The 18158-nt window shown below is 42.3% G+C and overlaps 2 protein-coding genes and 1 long non-coding RNA gene across 4 annotated transcripts in view; 2 read left to right on the forward strand and 1 right to left on the reverse strand.

Annotated features, from left to right (window-relative positions):
* Positions 1 to 13432, reverse strand: part of LOC310762995 — a 41435-nt gene extending 28003 nt beyond the window's left edge. Inside the window, exons 1-2 of the long non-coding RNA XR_014548341.1 lie at positions 13317 to 13432; positions 12495 to 12566 (exon numbers count right to left, since the gene is read on the reverse strand). This is a non-coding gene — a long non-coding RNA (uncharacterized lncRNA). The remainder of the gene's footprint in view (positions 1 to 12494; positions 12567 to 13316) is intronic.
* LOC310762957 (protein FAM13A-like) overlaps positions 1 to 16081 on the forward strand; it is a 52355-nt gene extending 36274 nt beyond the window's left edge. The window contains exons 7-8 of one of the 2 annotated variants that reach the window (XR_014548314.1): positions 3616 to 4851; positions 12771 to 13062. The gene's annotated coding sequence lies outside the window, so the exon portion shown is untranslated. Of the gene's footprint in view, positions 1 to 3615; positions 4852 to 12770; positions 13063 to 15435 lie in introns of those variants that run through there. The other variant, XR_014548313.1, reaches the window with a different exon arrangement.
* Positions 16082 to 17069: 988 nt separating this feature from the next.
* The window catches only part of FAM13C (family with sequence similarity 13 member C), a gene marked incomplete at both ends in the record, with an annotated part of 72743 nt that continues 71654 nt past the window's right edge, over positions 17070 to 18158 (forward strand). The window contains one exon of the mRNA XM_083614736.1: positions 17070 to 17477. The remainder of the gene's footprint in view (positions 17478 to 18158) is intronic.

Below are 18158 nucleotides of genomic sequence, written 5' to 3' on the forward strand. Positions count from 1 at the left end.
GTGTTAGAGCATCATAACGTTTCTCTAGTATCCGTGATGGATGCAGCAGATGCAGATGGAAATCTGGATTCTCTCATCCAGGGAAACTAGTTGCATGGCGCAAAGTATTACTACAGCCAGGGATGAGAAAATATGGCCAGTTTCTCCTTTTTCCAGTGTTAAGTTCAGTTCTCTGTATTTCATCATATATATATATATATATATATATATATATATATATATATATATATTTGTCATGAAAATCCATCAGCATTCTAATGTGGATTTCTCCTAATAAACACATTTTGCTCGTGCTTTTGTCCACTATACAGTTTCCCCAATACAATGCATTTTGATATGTTAGCTTTTCCAATATATATGCAGTTTAATGCACATTTTACCCAAGTAAATGCATTTTTTGCACATACTGATTTCCTGGTTTAATCGCATTGCAAAACTGGGTGGTGTGCACTTTTCAAAGTATAACTGTGTTTTGGTTTGCATATTGCTTCGGAAAGTGTGAACTAGTTAGGTCAACTTTAAATTTGAATACAAATTTCTCTCCACATCCCTAATGCAGCTGATTGAAACCACTTTCTTTTAGCTGTTTTGCCCTGGATGCCTCAGTGTCATCATGGATAAAATCAGTGCTTAGAAAGTTCATTTGAAAAAGGAATTGGTTACAGTTCACCCCCTCCAAAAATGAACTAATTTTGTTCCAGTTCAATTCACAATTAATTCATGTGGTCCTCAGCATTCCACCCCCTCCACCAGTTTTCAGAATTTTACAGTCTGTTCTGCTAAAGTATAAAATATGCTCACAAAGACTAAGAAACCATCAAAACAGACAAACAGTTTAAAGTGAACAATTGTTTTATTTTTCCCAACAGTTATGATAGTTTTTCAGATAAGTAAGAATTGTAACTAGAATGGTCACAATCACACATAAAGTGCAATGAATTCCATAATATATATGTGTGTGTGTGTGAGAGAGAGAGAGAGAGAGAGAGAGAGAGAATTAAAACTGAATTGAATTAAGAATCACCCAGAGTTGCACTGCAAAGAAACAATTCATGTTCAGTTCATACAGGAATTGTAGGAACTACTTTCAGGTGTAATTCTGAGATTTTTGAATTACGGTAGTTAAGTGAACTAGTTAATCCAAATTAGTTCATGGCAAGTGATGTATAAAACTCAGAATTTTTTTCTACTAAAGCTTCTCTTTTCTGCTTCTTTGATTATTAATGCAGACAATTTCTCCTCATAGTCTTCTGATCATGAACCTTCAGTTGGTTTTGTAGAATTCTCTTTCATATTCCTTTCACATCTTGCTATGTCTTGTCCTTTGTTAGCCTTTAGTATTGTCAAAATCTATCTTTTTCCATTTTGACTGCTAGGATGATTGCCTGGGCTCCGATAATTTTTCACCTTCATTACTGTAATATTTTACTTTCGGAGCATCCTGCCTCAAACTTTAATCTCTGTTCCGAATGCTGCTGCTTGGGTAATTCATTCCACTTGTCATCTTGATCATGCAACACCTCTTTATCATCCCCTCCTTTATCTCCCAGTTCTTTTCCCCCATGCATTTTAAACTGTGTTTATACCTTTTAAAATTCTTTGTGGCCTGGTTCTTCCATTTTTGCCCAAGTCCATATTCATCAGCTTTGCTATTCCGAGTCTTGGCTTCCTTGTTTTCCATCTCACCATGGTCTGAATTTTCTGGACACAGCAGAGACAGATTGAGGGGAGTGTGCCCTCTTCAGTTGCACTGGGTGTACAGCCTCAGGGGCACCACTGGGGACTCTGAACAATGTTTTAGAAGAGGCCACACAGGGCAGCACTGAGAGTTGAGATCCCAAGATCTGCCACTGTCCCAGTATTACTTTATCAGACAAAATGGATCTGGTCCAAAGAGGTATTGCCTCACAAACCTCAGTCTGCCCTCACCTCCACCTGTCTACTTTCTTACTTACAACCAGTTCAGAGGGTGGGCACTGTCTGTCAGCTTCCTCCTCTGTAGTCTCAGTGTTGCCGATTCAGGACATATCAGGAATTTTCCTGACATATGGCAAGCCTAGGCTCCTAAACCTTCCACACAACTTCCTTGCAGGCTAACACCAGACACCCAGCTGAAAGTAAGCATGACCAAGGGGCATGTGGGGAAGCAACAGTTTGGGAAAACCAAGGAGGTTTAAGTGGAGGGAGGAACACCCTGGATCAACTGAGCCGATCTGATCCATGGGAATAATCTCCTCTCTGCCACAAATATGACAGTCAGCTGAACCGCCAGGATAAATTAAAAAACCATCACAGGGCTTCTCCATAAGAAATTGTTCTTGGTCAGCTTTCTGTAAAGCTTGCAACAACACATGATTTGCGATAGGCATTCTGTTCTAAGGAAACACTGTGACCCAGCCAATTTAGCTTCCAACGCTATAATATGTGGGTTTGTTTTTCTTGGACCAGTCTCTCCAACGCTCAGTTCATACTACCTTATTAAACTCACTGCCCTTACAGTATCAGTGGTGAAATAAGGATCTCGGGTGAACATGCTGACCTGCCAAATTTAAGAGCTAGAAAATCTCTCAGCATTGAGTTGTCTTTTCCAACCAGTGTGGTTTTGTGCCAAGTAGCATCCAGCAAGATCATTCTGTGATGTAGTTGTGTGTAACTGCAACAATGAAAGAAATATCACCCTTTGCTAACAGGAAGTCAGAGGCAGAAGGAAATTGCTACCACATGTGCAGCATTAGTGCCCTCAAAGCTACGGCATTTGATTCCCACCCCCCTTACCCTGTAAAAAAAAAGAAGCAAATCTTGTCTTGTTGAGTTGGCTTTTGGCAAGTTCAAGCATAGTAAAGTATATCTCATGTTTTGTTAACACCACAGCATTGCACCTGGTCACCTGAGAAATGTTCCTGGTGGGTTTGGCGCAGAATGTAAGGAATTCTAACAAACACCCACAAAAGTAGGTGGAAAATGAGCACCAAAATGAAAAAGACAAATTCAGGCCTTATGAGGGGAGTTACTGAATGGCCAACTTGTTTTGATTTCCTGGTCCCATTTGTTTATTAATTTTATTTGCAATTTATGGACGTATGCTCTCTGGGTGACTTTCAAAATAAATGCAACCATTAAAGTTAAATAATAATAATAAAAAGGAATTAATTCAATTTTTTAAAACTAAGAGGACCAGAGTGTAAGACACATTTAAAAGCACTAGGTGAACAAAGAGGTCTTCACCTGGTGCCGAAAAAGATGACATGGTGCTAGACAAACTGCTCTGGGAAGGTTCTTTGCATATCTAGGCTGCCAAAAGCCCCTCTTCCTCGTGGTAACCTTGTTGTAATATACAGTTACTGACTTACACTTGCATGCACAAAATGGTTAACCTGAGCCCTGAGCTCACATTATCAGAGTAGGTGTGGCTTAGCAGTCTCTCTGTGCTTCTTGGAACAAGCAAGAAGTCATGCGGCTATGGCTCTCTGCAAGTGAACTGAATCTCTCTAAATGGAGATTCTACAGCCTGCATCTTTGCTAGCCCAAAGACTGCACGATTCTTTTGGTAAGGAACCCCCCCCCCCCTTTAAACCCGTTTGGAACTTTTTTCTTCTTCATTTTTACTGCCATCAGATGGAGATATATATGCTGTAACTTCTGGAAAAACTGTGAGTAAAATATTCAATAATTTGCAAAGCTAAGTGTGATTTAGTCTAGCCTAAGTATTTTTGTAGGGAATGTTAGTTTAAAGTTAGATGAGGGCAGATGCAAAATCTAACCAAGTTTTAATGTGCTTGGACCAATCACCATTGTACGAACTCCTCTATGGGGGAGTAAGCATCTCTCTTCCATAGCATACAGACATTCAACAGTAGGACTGTCTGTCAAGACCAAATCCATGCAGAGCATGTAGAGAACATAGGCTGCATACACACTATACAGTGGTACCTTGGGTTACAGACACTTCAGGTTACAGACTCCACTAACCCAGAAATAGTACCTCGGGTTAAGAACTTTGCTTCAGGATGAGAACAGAAATCGTGCGGCGGTGGCAGTGGGAGGCCCCATTAGCTAAAGTGGTACCTCAGGTTAAGAACAGATTCAGGTTAAGAACGGACCTCCAGAACGAACTAAGTTCTTAACCCAAGGTACCAGTGTACTTTTAAAGCACACTCAAAGCACATTTGCCCCCTCAAAGAATTCATGGCACTGTTGTTTGTTAAGTATAGCTGGGAATTGCAAACAGTACCCAGAATTCTCTGGGGGAATGAACGTGCTTTCAATGCGCCTTAAAGGTATATAGCGCATACACAATCATAGATGGCTGGTTCATATGTAATGCTAGAATATAGAATATAGCCCTAGATGCATAAACTAGCATAAGCCTGAGCAAAGTCAGAGGCTTCTAAGTTCCTTCTCCCTTGTGTGTGGGCTGGAGGAGGATTTCTGCAACGTTTTGTCCTTCCCCCACCCCCCAAAAATCTTGGCTTAGTCTTGCCTACAAATCAGAGCTTGTGGTTTAAAGCAAACTCTGGTCAGTTTCTTTAAAAAACCAACTTCAAGGCATGCATTATGAAGCTGGTTTGTTGAACTAGCCAGTGTTTGTTTTAAACCACAAGCTCTGGTGTGTGATGCTATGCCAGAATTCTTTGAAAGTGAAACTAAATGCTGCATAACTCCTTCTCCTGCTGTGTGCCCTCTTTTTCTTCCAGCATCCTCCTCCCCACCCCCGGATCCTTGTCCACCATTACTGATCTTTTCATTGTGGAATCTCTCAGGAACTTCCAAGGAAACATGGTGTTTGCTTGGTTACATTTTGGAAAATACTGATTTACATTACCTCAATAATCCTCCCCCAAACCCTGCCAGGTAGGTCAATATTATATTTTTACCTATGTACAATATTACAAAGTCAGAGAGAGAGACCTATGCTGCTTGATTTCATGTGTGGAATGAGGTCTGGACTCCAGCTGGTGTGAAAAGTAGAACCATAGACCCATAGTCCCTAGTCCCTCCCTGAAGTTTTGTCTTTGTTGATTGATGACAGGTCACTGTCCTTTTCAAAGAAACCAAGTGGAACTCTGAGGAAAGGAAAGAGAAAACATATTCCAGGAGAGTTGCAAAGGCGTGTGGTTATCTGTGTAGTTTTTTGCTGAATTGTGGAATTTTTTTCAAAGATAAAATTTTAATTTTCTAGAGGTCCTTGGCCTGGACTGTAACACTGATAGTCTTATCTTATTATGCTACTCTGCACCAGCTCTCAAATGTATACAGTGGTACCTCGGGTTAAATACGCTTCAGGTTAAATACGCTTCAGGTTACAGACTCCGCTAACCCAGAAATAGTGCTTCAGGTTAAGAATTTTGCTTCAGGATAAGAACAGAAATCGTGCTCCGGCGGCGCAGCGGCAGTGGGATGCCCCATTAGCTAAAGTGGTGCTTCAGGTTAAGAACAGTTTCAGGTTAAGAACAGACCTCCAGAACGAATTAAGTACTTAACCTGAGGTACCACTGTACATTATAAGCACATCCATGAATAAGGTAGTCATAGTAAACAAATGCCCTAAATATTTACTAATTAGAACCCCCTCCACTTACAAAAATTGTGTGATTTTTACAAGTCAGAACCATAAACCTTAGTACTGAGGCAGTAGTATTTTCCAGCAGAAACGCTGCAGTGTTTAGCTCCATGTACTGCTTGATTTTATTCTTAAATTTGTGCACTGCTTAACCATCAAAGCCTCTACATGGTTTACACAGAACATGAAACGTACATCAAAATTAGCAGCAAAAGTCAGATGTGAAAAACAAGTTGACCAAAAATATTTTCTTTATTTGTTACATTTATACGCCACCATTATCTTCCAAGGATCAAGGTGGTCTCCATGGTTCTCCTGCTCCCCATTTCATCCTCACAACAACCCTGTGAGGTAGGCTAGGTTGAGAGGTAGTGACTGCCCCAAGGTCACCCAGTGAGTTTCATGGCTGAGTGGGGATTCAAACCCCCCTGGTCTCCCAGGCCATAGTTCAGAATTCTAACCATTACACTACACTGGCTTCCAAATACAGTGGTACCTCAGGTTAAGTACTTAATTTGTTCCGGAGGTCCGTACTTAACCTGAAACTGTTCTTAACCTGAAGCACCACTTTAGCTAATGGGGCCTCCTGCTGCCGCCGCGCCACCGGAGCATGATTTCTGTTCTCATCCTGAAGCAAAGTTCTTAACCTGAAGCACTGTTTCTGGGTTAGCGGAGTCTGTAACCTGAAGCATAGGTAACCTGAAGCGTATGTAACCTGAGGTACCACTGTATAAAGAAAACCAGTAGACTCTATATATCTCATTGAAGTCAAATGGACTTAAGCAGATTTAACGGTGTACACCAGAGCTTTCCAAACTTTTCTGAAGAAGTGTGCATGCACACGAAAGCTCATACCAAGAACTAACTTAGTTGGTCTTTAAGGTGCTACTGGAAGGGAAAAAAAATTTTTGTTTAAACTTTTCTTGTTGGTGACACACTTTTGGATCATTTTGCAGCACACTAATTCAGTTTTATTAGCAAACCAGCAGGCTGCCCACTCCCTTTCCAACCCTGGGAGGAACATCGGGACCGTTTGTGCGACACACCTACACACTGCAGCCAACACTAACGTGACGCAACACACACAGTTTGGAAAGCTCTGGTGTACAAACTTGCAGCTGGAAGCTAATATTCTGCCTTGTAAGGGTCTTTGGGGGACAGGGGCAGATTGCAGTTTCTAGTCGAACAGTTTCTAGTGTGCTGTAGCTTTGTATAAAACTGGTAATATTCTCAGATGTTTTTTTAAAATGAAAATATTATTCTAAGACACTTTCAAATGTCACATATTTGAAATCATCATAATCACCATTCCAGGCAACTTTCCTTCATAAAGATGGAATAATTTTCTTGGTGAGAAAAATCTGGTTGATGTTTAAATCGGAGGCATAACTTTCTCCTGTCGCCATCTGTCATTTTGCATCTACCTGTTCCCTAAGTGCGTTTCTGGCTCACTCATTCTTTCTTCGTGACTAACCTCACATGCCTCTGTTGCACTCATACATTTTGCAAGAGCAGCAGGGTTTTCCTAACTGCGAAGACATGGAATGTGCTGTGGAATTAAGTGCCATATTAGACCAATGGCAAGATGTTAGGAAGGAGTATGGAAATGTGATCCAGACAGGGATGACTCCTTGCATAATAATGGTGTGTGATGGTTCCCAGAGCAAACCTCCTTTACAGTGGTACCTTGGGTTACAGACACTTCAGGTTACAGACGCTTCAGGTTACAGACTTCGCTAACCCAGAAATAGTACCTTGGGTTAAGAACTTTGCTTCAGGATGAGAACAGAAATTGCATGGCGGCAGCGGGAGGCCCCATTAGCTAAAGTGATACCTCAGGTTAAGAACAGTTTCAGGTTAAGAACGGACCTCCAGAACGAATTAAGTTCTTAACCCAAGGTACCACTGTATTGAACATCACGCCAGTGAGGTTTAGCAGAGGGTGGGAGGTGCTTCAGAGAGTGATTTGCCAAACTGCTCTCTGAAGCGCTCCCCTCCATTAAACATTGATGGGGTGGCATTAACCAGATGGGGCCAGCAGTAAGCAGGGTCACCCCCTCTCCCAATGAGATCAGACCCCAGCCTCGTAAAGTGGCACAGGGCTGGCGCCGCTCCAGTGGTGCAGACTGGGCTGGAGCGCAGTAGGCTTCTTTCGCCCTCTGCGCCCCGGGCGTCATTAAAGCACGCTCTGCCACTGCCCTTATGTGCTTGTTTTCTGGGTGCAGGGTAATTTCTACATGGAGAGTTTTCTGCCGTTTGATGTGGTTCAGTCCATTTTTCCATCGCCTTCTGTTCCACATGCATTTTCAGTCTGTGAATCAGTTTTTCACACACTGGCTAGGGATTCAACTTGCAACTATTGCGAGCGCAGCTGGGGATTTCCTATTGTTGGCAAGGGCAGGACTTGTGCATAAATTCTCTGCCTTCTACAGCCAACAATTAGACTCTCTTGCACATATTGTTCTCTGAAATGCAGCCAAATCCTTTTGGAAGGAAGGTGTAATTTGCGCAGCAGCAATTTTAAAATTCTAGATACGTTTTTTTCTATTTGTAGAGTTATAGCCTTATGAACCATAATGTATGGGCCTTAATTCAGAACACTAATACCCTAATCTAGCATATTGGTATGGACACAGGAACAAAATGCCAATGCATACAAAGATCTCCCCTGCTGTAAGGTCTTCCCTGTTCATTTTGATGAAGTTGGCAGCTGTGTGTGTATTATGCTTCGGCTGCGTGGAACTGATGCTTCTGTTGAAGTAAACAGGGACACCAACAGCCATGGGGGAACTTTGTGTGCATATCACTGGAGCTGCAAAGCTTTGGCTAGGAATTCAGAACTGAAGAGGAAGCAACACAATTCCAAGGGTATCCTTCAGCCCCAACTGATTGCAGTGGATCTTACTTCCAAGTAGGAAGCGCTGCTAACATTTTTTTCCCTGGCAGGGCCCTTGTGCCTTTAAGAGCTGCACAACAACCAGAAAATCAACTGGTGAGGAATTTCACAACAAGCAGATGCAGCAGTTGGAATAAGCTACACCGGATAGAATTCTGCTTGCAGATCTGGGCTATTGATGAGAACGAGCAAATCTCAGTTTCTAGGGGGAAAAAATGCCAAGGTTGAAATAGGTTTGGAGACCCCACCACAACTCTCTTCCCACATAAATTCAAAATGTGGAAAGTGGGCCAGGGGGCTGGGGGACCAGACCACCTTTGCTATCCCTGTCCCCAGTGTTGTGCTGCCTGGGACTATCGTAGTCAGCAACACCTCCCGCCCCAAATATCCATGCAATTGGCACAATACTTGAAAGGGGTGTCCTCACCTGTACAACTGTATGTGCTTAGGCTATCCATTCAAACAGGACTCGGAGCACAGGGCATGAGGGGTGGGGCCAATGGCCTGTGTGACTTTGGTCCCCTGCCCCCTACAGACATTGGAGGGGGAAGGCTACCTAACACTTGCTCAGAGAGATTTTCATCTAGTCTTATGCCATATGCTCCAGGGTTGAGCCTTAGCATTGGAAAGCACATGCCAGAGCAGAGTCTTGGTGAGCCCCAGCACATTTTAAGCTCCAACAGCCTCTGGGGCTTAGGAAAGAAAGTTACCAATGTGCTAAAGTAACTAGGTCAGACAGGGCCTAGGAAAAGCAAATGCATAAGCCAGTCAGTCATTTAATATTTATGCACTGCAGAGCCTAATCTGTGAGCATGAATCATCTGGGCACATACAGACTTGAAAGAACTCAACTGCTTACATCTATTAAACAGAAAATCACCAATAAATATATAGCCAAATTATAAGAGGTATCGAATGCTAACAACCCGAGGGTCACGAGCAATGTGTTAGGAAACCAAAAAGCTACAGAGCTTGTCTTTCCCATTCCAGAAAACATGACAGCAATCATGGTGGGTGGGGGTGGGCGGGCAGTAAGCTTGAGCAACCTGTTTCCAAAAAACTTCACTTTAATGACAAGAGGTGGGGATATTTCCAGCTGGACACACCACAGAAAGCCAAACTATGGTTTACTGAGGATGCACAAATGTGCTGGTTCCCTGAGAGCAGCAGCTCACAGCTGCTTTGCTCCTCTTGGTGCTTTTTTAACACAGCATGATGCAGCAGCTACACCAAGCTGTGTAATTCAAACTGGGATTGTGGTTAAGGTCTCTTCTCCTCACAGTGACCTGTAGTCAAAGTTTTTTGCTATCCTGGGCTTGGACAACACTTTAAGTCAAACCTTGGCTCAGCTGCCATGTCACAGTAAAAGGATTGCACAAGGGTTGTGTTCCTGCCCACCCCACATTGACGGAGTGTGGATTAGCCCGCCCTGCCTTGTTACGCCCCATTATGCTCCCGTTTCACCCTCTTCCGGGTCCAAAACGACCCATGTGTTGGCAGTTGTTCATCAACTGAATGTGCTCAAATTGGTCACAGCCTGTAACGGAAATGCGAAAGACCTTTGTATTATGAGGAGTTAGTGGTGTACAGCAATAGCTCCTCTCATGCTGAGACCTTTTTGGGGTCTGGGACACTTTAGCCAGCCGCATTTCTTATCTTATCTAGACAGCATCTTAAAAAGCAGAGACATCACCTTGCCAACAAAGGTCTGTATAGTTAAAGCTATGGTTTTCCCAGTAGTGATGTATGGAAGTGAGAGCTGGACCGTAAAGAAGGCTGATCGCCGAAGAATTGATGCTTTTAAATTCTGGTGCTGGAGGAGACTCTTGAGAGTCCCATGGACTGCAAGAAGATCAAATCTCTCCATTCTTAAGGAAATCAGCCCTGAGTGCTCACTGGAAGGACAGATCCTGAAGCCGAGACTCCAATACTTTGGCCACCTCATGAGAAGAGAAGACTCCCTGGAAAAGACCCTGATGTTGGGAAAGATGGAGGGCATAAGGAGAAGGGGACGACAGAGGACGAGATGGCTGGATAGTGTTCTCAAAGCTACCAGCATGAGTTTGACCAAACTGCGGGAGGCAGTGGAAGACAGGAGTGCCTGGCGTGCTCTGGTCCATGGGGTCACAAAGAGTCTGACACAACTAAACGACTCAACAACAACAACATTTCTTATCTTGCAATTGAATGCCTGCAGATAAGGTGGCTAATTTCTTATCTATCACTTTGTCATGGGTAGATCTGCAGAGAGCCCCAAGTCAAAGGGGCACTGGTGTACATTCCAGGAAGAATGTACAACAACAGTAGGCTTGAACACAGCTACAAGCTGTCTCTCCTAATACATAAGGGTTTGTGTGAAATAGTGCATAATTGTTCTTTATACTGTATACATAGTTACTCAGACAAGTGTACAGCTCAACAATTGTGTATATGGGTCCACAGATTGTAAGGCTGCTGCTCTCTTACCATACCCCTTCCCCCAAACTGCTACACTATTCTGTAAAGTCACTTAAAATGAAGTGGAATAAAATGAGGAAAGAGACAAGAGGGAAAAAAGAAAACCACATATATTTTCACTGGAGTTCATGGAAGTTGGCTGCCCTTTCTATTTGAATGGCAAGTAGAACTGAGCACCCAATATCCACAGGCACCTTTGAAACCTTTAGGTTTAATTACTTGACTAAATTTTACTTCCCTTTCCCTTTTGATGCATGATAAGACCTGCATAGGAACTAATTGACTCATAGATCCCAATGCAGGTGTGAAGGTGATTTAAAAGGGCCCATTTGCAATGATGGTCTGGATGCTAATTAAACCCTCAGAAGTTCTGTGAATTTCCATTTTCCTGCTGTCAAGGTTAAAAAACTGAAATATGGAAAGTATGTTCGACAAATGAGAATCATTACATTTTTCTCATTTGCTGTGCTTGAATTAAACTTTCTAACCCTTCAGGTTTAGAGGTTTAATAGTTAGCTTTTTTTATCCATGGTGTGCTTTGCTACCCAATCCTATCAGGAGGAAACATAAATTGACCCTTCCAGGTACGTAGTGGTTTTAGCAGTAATTAAGGGCAAAACCACTGGAATATGGCAGACCTATCTGAAAAGTGTTAGATTGGGAAAAGGAAAAATAGTAGATACAGACAAAAGAATTCCCTGGATGCTTAGATCCAGGTTTGGGACAGCTACTTTTTGGTGAGAGAGCTCCAGCAGAGATTTAAAATCACAAAGCATGCAGCAAAGTAAAGGGTGGAAATATAGGCTGTCAGATCTTTAAAAATATCCCCTTCTAAATTGCATCCCCACTTCCTATAGCATAGAGAGACACCACATATTTGCTAAGTTAAAAATGGTTTACTTACAAACTCTTCAAAGGTCAGAACCATGTGCTTTTCCATACAGCAACAATAAAAGCCAGGCAGTATAACTTAGATTTCAAAACGGTAATCAGGGGTGCCAACTTGGATAAATATTGTGGGGGCCCAGGTAATCCCTGTCCCACATAACCAATCACATTATGCAGTGCACACACAACATTTGAATGAGAATGCCCATCAATTTTGTGGGGGCTGAAGCCCCTGCGGCACTTATGAGTTGGCTCCTATGATGGTAAGAATTTCTAAATAATTTATATAGAAACACAAAGATGGTTTGCTTAAGCCATACAGTCTAAGGCTGGAGCATCTAACTTAGGCCTCCTTGCTGGTAGGGTTCACATGGTGGAAGAGAGAACAAAGAGTTTGGTAACCCTTTCTCCCAAGGTGAGAGGGTGTGACCAAGTTAAGCCTGGCAGGACAGCTTACTCTATGGTCTTAACCCCTTCATACATTAATTAGAGTTAAGCATGTTGGTTATACAAGGCTGGATATACCCCACAAAAATGGACCCTTGTTGCATGATAGCCTCTCGTGCTCTGCTGTCAGTAAGTTAAGTAGTTCCTCTCTAGTGGCTACCTAGAGTGCGCCCTCTCTGCTTTGTTCCCCTCTGGGTCTTCGGGCAGTTTTCTCATATTCCCAAACATCATTGCAGTTAACTTTACCTCAGGGCTTCACTATAGTTACACCCTTCCCATTTAATGGATTCTTTAATGGCTTTGCAGTTTCGTCGCAGCCTGCAGGTGTTAAAAAAGAAAAAGAAAAAAGAATTGCATTCTCAATAAATCAAGAGGAAGGCATCTTTATTTGATGTGCCGAGTCTCATTTGTGGATGCACGTCTCCAGACTGTATTAATGTCTGCACATTCTTTAATCCCACCCCTCCTTTTGGCTGGACCTTCTCAAACTTCACTACTGATTCTAATCTATTTCTGTCTTAGTTTAATTTGAAGCAAGTCAAAATCCATCAGAAGAAGAAGAAATGGAATGAGAAGGGCTATCACAAATGTTTTAACTGCTAATAAATGCCCAGAGGAGTTGTACACCTATTACGTTTTACCTCTCGATCGCTGTACCAATAAAGCTCATACCCCGATAGCGGGGAAGGGGAGGGAAACTGTAGCCCTTCAGTTGCTGTTGAACTATAACTCCCATCAGCCCCAACCAGCATAGACAATGGTTCAGGGATGATGGGAATTTTAGTCCAGCAACTTCTGGGGGAAGGCATATGTTCTCCATTCTGGTAACTAACTACCTAAGCCTACAACCCTAAATTCCCAATCTCTGGGAATAAACCTGGGTGAAATAACTGAGTAAACATGGAAAGGTTGAGGCTTTGTGGTAGAGCTGAAGACATTCTCCTGCCTGAAGCAAGGATGGTGGCACCCCATTAAAAGCAGAGAAGCTGACCAGATTGGCAGTTGAATCTTCTCTGACTACTGGAAATAGGACAGCACCCTCCACCCCCCACAAAGTCAGTAGGCTACTTTATGGTACAGGGTTGGCCATGTGGCACACACAGCTCTAGTCTCCAACACCTTACTGCTACCCCCTGAGCCCCAGCTACAAAATCTGTGGCTCAAAACTGCCACCTCACCTTGTGCCATGGTAGGGCTTCTCTTATCCCAGAAAGTGGCTGCAGCAGGCCTACAGCATAGCATAGAGACACATAGAAATGATCTCACAATCAGAACCAAACTTTGTTATGGGGTAACTAGTCAATATAGTCTGCATTAGGGATGGGGGAGAAATTTGATTCAGTTTGCATTTAAAAGTGAGTTTCCATGACAATATGAAGACTGAAATGCAACCACACTTCAAAATTCACACTTAACCTGAATTTTGTGGTGCATTTCTCTAACCAAGCAATGTTGACCAAAATACACATAAAAATGAATATGCTACTTAAAATAACATGCAAAAATGCAATTTATTAAGAGAAATTGTTTGCAAGGAATGTGTACACTAGTTAAAAATGTATATAAAATGTGTTTATTTGGAGAAATTCACAGTGTAATGCTGAATAATTTTCATGATACTCTTTCCCCCCCATGATACTCTTAAAAAAGAACAACCCACAAATTGCTGCAGCGTGGGGAGAAGTGGGAAGTAATGTGGAAATTTAAGATTGGAAAATGAAAAAGTTAAGAGAACTGAAACTGACAATTCCTTCCATTCGTAGTCTGTATTCCTTAAGGGGCAGACAACAAGCTAAAGAACCTCCTATTTTAATAAGAGAAATATTTCTCTTAAGATTGTGGTGATGAATTTTTTCTTTTTGAACATCTTTGATATATTTTCCAGGGGCATGACTATAGCTTGGTGATATAGCAGATGGTTGGCCTGAAGAGTGTCTCAGGTTCAGTCCACGGTACCCCAATTTAAAATGAAGTAGCAGAACTGGGAAATACCTTTGCTGGCTGAGAGCATGGATGCCAGAAAAAGACACAGTAGAGAGCACTGGGCTAGACCAGGGGTGAGGAACCATGTCACACCACATGCTGCTGAACTGCAACTCCCATCATCCCTGGCCATTGGGCATGCTTGCTGGGGCTGATGGGAATTGCAGTTCAGAAATGGCAGGTCCCTCAACCCTGGTCTAGACAGACCAGTGACCTACTTTGGCATAAGGCTGGTTCTTATTTTGTTGTGAGTCTGAGTCCTTTTCAGGCATTACGTCTAGGTGTTATTTAAACATGTGGGGGGCAGTGGGAGTGAGTTCACTATCTCAGCCCCCTTGTTGCTAACCCTTCCAACTTGTGGTAGGTGAACGTCTGCAGTGGGGAGCCCCAATTTCCCATGGTTCTAAAATGCATGGGGAGCATCCATAGGTACAAAAGCTTCCCTGCAGCAGAAATTCATCTTTTTCAGTTTAAAAGGTGACAGAAATGTCAATAGGGATGTTGTTGGTAGACATATTCCCTCTGCTCCTCTCATACATCTAGCCTGAAGTATTACTTCTGTTATACTGATTTCCATAAATGTTTCTCTCCCTGAGTTAGGTCTTAAAGGTAAGCATCACGTGATGATTAGTGAGGCAGCAAATGAATGTCAGTGGCTCTCTGGGCGTGGAATTATTTCCTCAATAGGTAATTGGTTTGCAGAGTTTGGTGCATGTGTCTGAGATCTTCACTCCATGTCTCTCTCTCTCTCTCTCTCTCTCTCTCTCTCTCTCTCTCTCTCTCTCTGTGTGTGTGTGTGTAAAAAGAACACAATATTTGTCACTTAAACCTTACAAGAAGGACAGGTTACATACTGCAATCAGTTAGTCATTTCCCCACCACAGAGATGGTTAGAGCTGATAAGGTACTGCACATAATATGCTGGATGTGGGTTCGAATGTTGACAACACTGTGCTATCTCAAGCACTGGCGTGTCTCCAGAACGGCTTCTTAGGATGTGCCACTTATCCATTTCTTTTGGCTGCCAAAACCCATTATCAATTTCACTTAACATCTCTTTTTTTTAAAAAAATGTATTTTTATTAAAGATTTTCTTGGTTTACAAAAGTATGTGCAATCTCTCTCCTCCCCACCCTCCCGCCCCAGTAACATGTTTAACAGTTCAGTTTCATTAACATCTCTTTTTGAAACTTTTCCTTGCAAGGCACTGACATGACCAGCCACCAGGTGGAATGCTTTGAAAAGTGTACGAAAGGAGGTTGAAGAAATTGTATCCTGGATCAATTGCTCTTTTTCAGCCGTGCCGTTTGCTGTTATTAAACTCTCAGCATCTCATTTGTCTGCTCTGGATAACCACGCTGAGAAGCATGTTCATGACCCTGGTGATGAGAGCTGATATGGCTGTCTTCATATCTCTTCATTTTAAGCCCAGAAAAACAAACACACTTGATAACTTTTCTGCCTCGACAGCAGCCCTGTGAAGCAAATTTATGCACAGTGCACTTCTGATGTCTTTTTTTTTTTTTGGAAGGGGGTAGCCATCATGAAAAGGATTAGCAAATGTTAAGGAGAAGGCTCTGAGAAAGCTGCTGCCTTTCCTCACCAATTACTGTAGTTCAAAAGGCAACTCAAAATCGGCACTGCCAAAGATGCCGTCCACACCTTGGAGCTGCAAATTTCTTTAATCTGCAAATCTGTTTGTTGGAGAGCAATTTGTGTGTGCATGTGTGTTTGTGGGAAAAATATAGGATGCTTCTTGACAGTAACAACAAATCTATACATTTCATGCTAAAGATAAATTTGTGGAAATTGTAATGAATAGATAAAACCTTTATTTTTTAAAAATAAAATGTTTTTACTGAGTTTTTCTTGGGTACAATTTGCAGATGAAACCTTGATTGATAGAGAAGCTACCTCATTATATATATAACTCATGAATTGTTAAAACTGCTGTCAATAGCAGGCTTTTTAAAAAAACAACGGTTTGTTGTATTTGCTGGGTCTTTATAACAGTCCTTCCTTTCTGATATTCATATGCTATGCTGTAACCTAAAATTCTCTGAGGGGCTTACAGTGAATAAAGAAAAACAACAACTGTAATACAAAACATAAACAATTAAAAGGGAAAGAGCTAGATAAATAGAACAAAACAGAATTTGCTGCACCACTGCCACAATTAAAAACTGTGTGTGTGTGTGTGTTTTAAGGTTCCAGACCACTTAAGCTATTTAAAAGGCCTGGATGAACAGAACTATCTTTACATGGGATGAAAAAAGATCACAAAGATGGTGCTGGGTGAGCCTTTTTTAGAAGGCTACTCCACAACCAGGGTGCTACGACTGAAAAGGCTTTGGTGGTTACTTCACTTTGTGGTCACTTCATTCACCCTGGAGCAAGCAGGACATCGAAGAGATCCAGGTTGGATATATATGGGAGAAGATGATATTTGGGTTATGCACCAAAAGGTGGCCTATATCGTTACATATAAATGAATTTCTAATTCAGATGAATCCCAGACCATGGTTTGGAGACACAGAATTGCAATGTATGAGGAGAGGAGAAGACAAAAGTCCAGGTCTCAGTGTCCCCTCATGTGTCTCACATCAAACCATGATTTGGTGTTGCATCTGAATCAGCTTACTATTGCACCTGATGTCTGGCCTAAATATCCATGTGTGCACAAGTATACCTGTTACTCATTTTGAACCTTTTAAAAACCCCTTAAAGAGAGCTTTTAAAAGATCCTTTACCCCTACCCTTTAAATCCATCTTCGGCTCTAGTGATAGCAAATGGGGGGGGGGAGATGTGGAGAGAAGAAAAGCATTGGAAGAGACAGTTTAGCTATAAAACTAAGGCTGTGTGATCATTAGCAGCGTAAGACTCAGGCCATTTCCCTACATGGCATTTCAAGTCACATTTGCATGTTGCTGCACAAACCAGAGAGCGAGGTGGGATGTCCTATGCACATTACCTGTTTGTTTCCCTGGCACCTGCACCTGCCTCTATTCGTTAAGCTGTGATTGCACATGCAAAACAGCTGCCTCACAGGAACACACCTCAGCTGAACTGTGAAGTGATTGTGGCTTATTGTTTTCAAACTGGATGGGAGCTGGTTGGAGGGGAAATGCATCAAACTGCAGTATTCCTCAAGAACTACGGGATATGGATGGTGGCTAATAAACATCGTGTGGACACAGGTTCAGACATCGGGAGCGGAAGGAAGCCTACTGGAGCCAGAGGAAAAGGTAATGCTTACACAGCGTTGTTAATTCATCTATGAAATGTTATAGGTAGTAAAATCAGGCTTATTTTCCAGCTTATTCTACATGACTGGGGCCATGGGTGTAGCCAAGGAGGGGCAGCTGCCCCCTTAAATCAATAAAATTCAATAAAAATACATAGCAAACTGAGGTTCTGCCTCCCAAACAAAAAGCCTGCCCCCCTAGCAAAAATCCTGGCTATGCCCATGACTGGGGCAGTTTTGTGCTTAAATGTGGCAGTAGCAGTTCCATGTGTTTATTTTTGCTTTCAGACCCAAGCTGGCACATTGTGTATTTCATTGAGATTTCTTGTGTTGAGGTCCTTGAGGTAATTGGATGTTGAAATGAATCTTCCCCACCTCCGTCGAATCTGGTGTTTCTTCTCTAGCTTAAATTTACCCACTTCTTGACTCCTTTTTCCTCAGTTCTTTTTGTTTTACTTTGTCTTCCTTCTACCATAGGCTCTTAACTGCCATTTTCACTGAAAATTCCTTTCAGGTTCCATCTTCCTTTGTTCACAGCCTGGCCTCCCATTGGTCAGGGCAAATATGCCATGACATCATCACCCTGACCAGGTCATTCCTCTGATGTTGCTCCTTTTTTGCCTGTGAGAGTTGTGATGAAGCAGTGTGTGTTCAGCTAAAGAACTGACACAGTTGAGGGTGG

The sequence above is a fragment of the Podarcis filfolensis genome, assembly GCF_964270895.1.
Source record: "Podarcis filfolensis genome assembly, chromosome: 5".
NCBI classification, from domain to species: Eukaryota; Metazoa; Chordata; class Lepidosauria; order Squamata; family Lacertidae; genus Podarcis; species Podarcis filfolensis.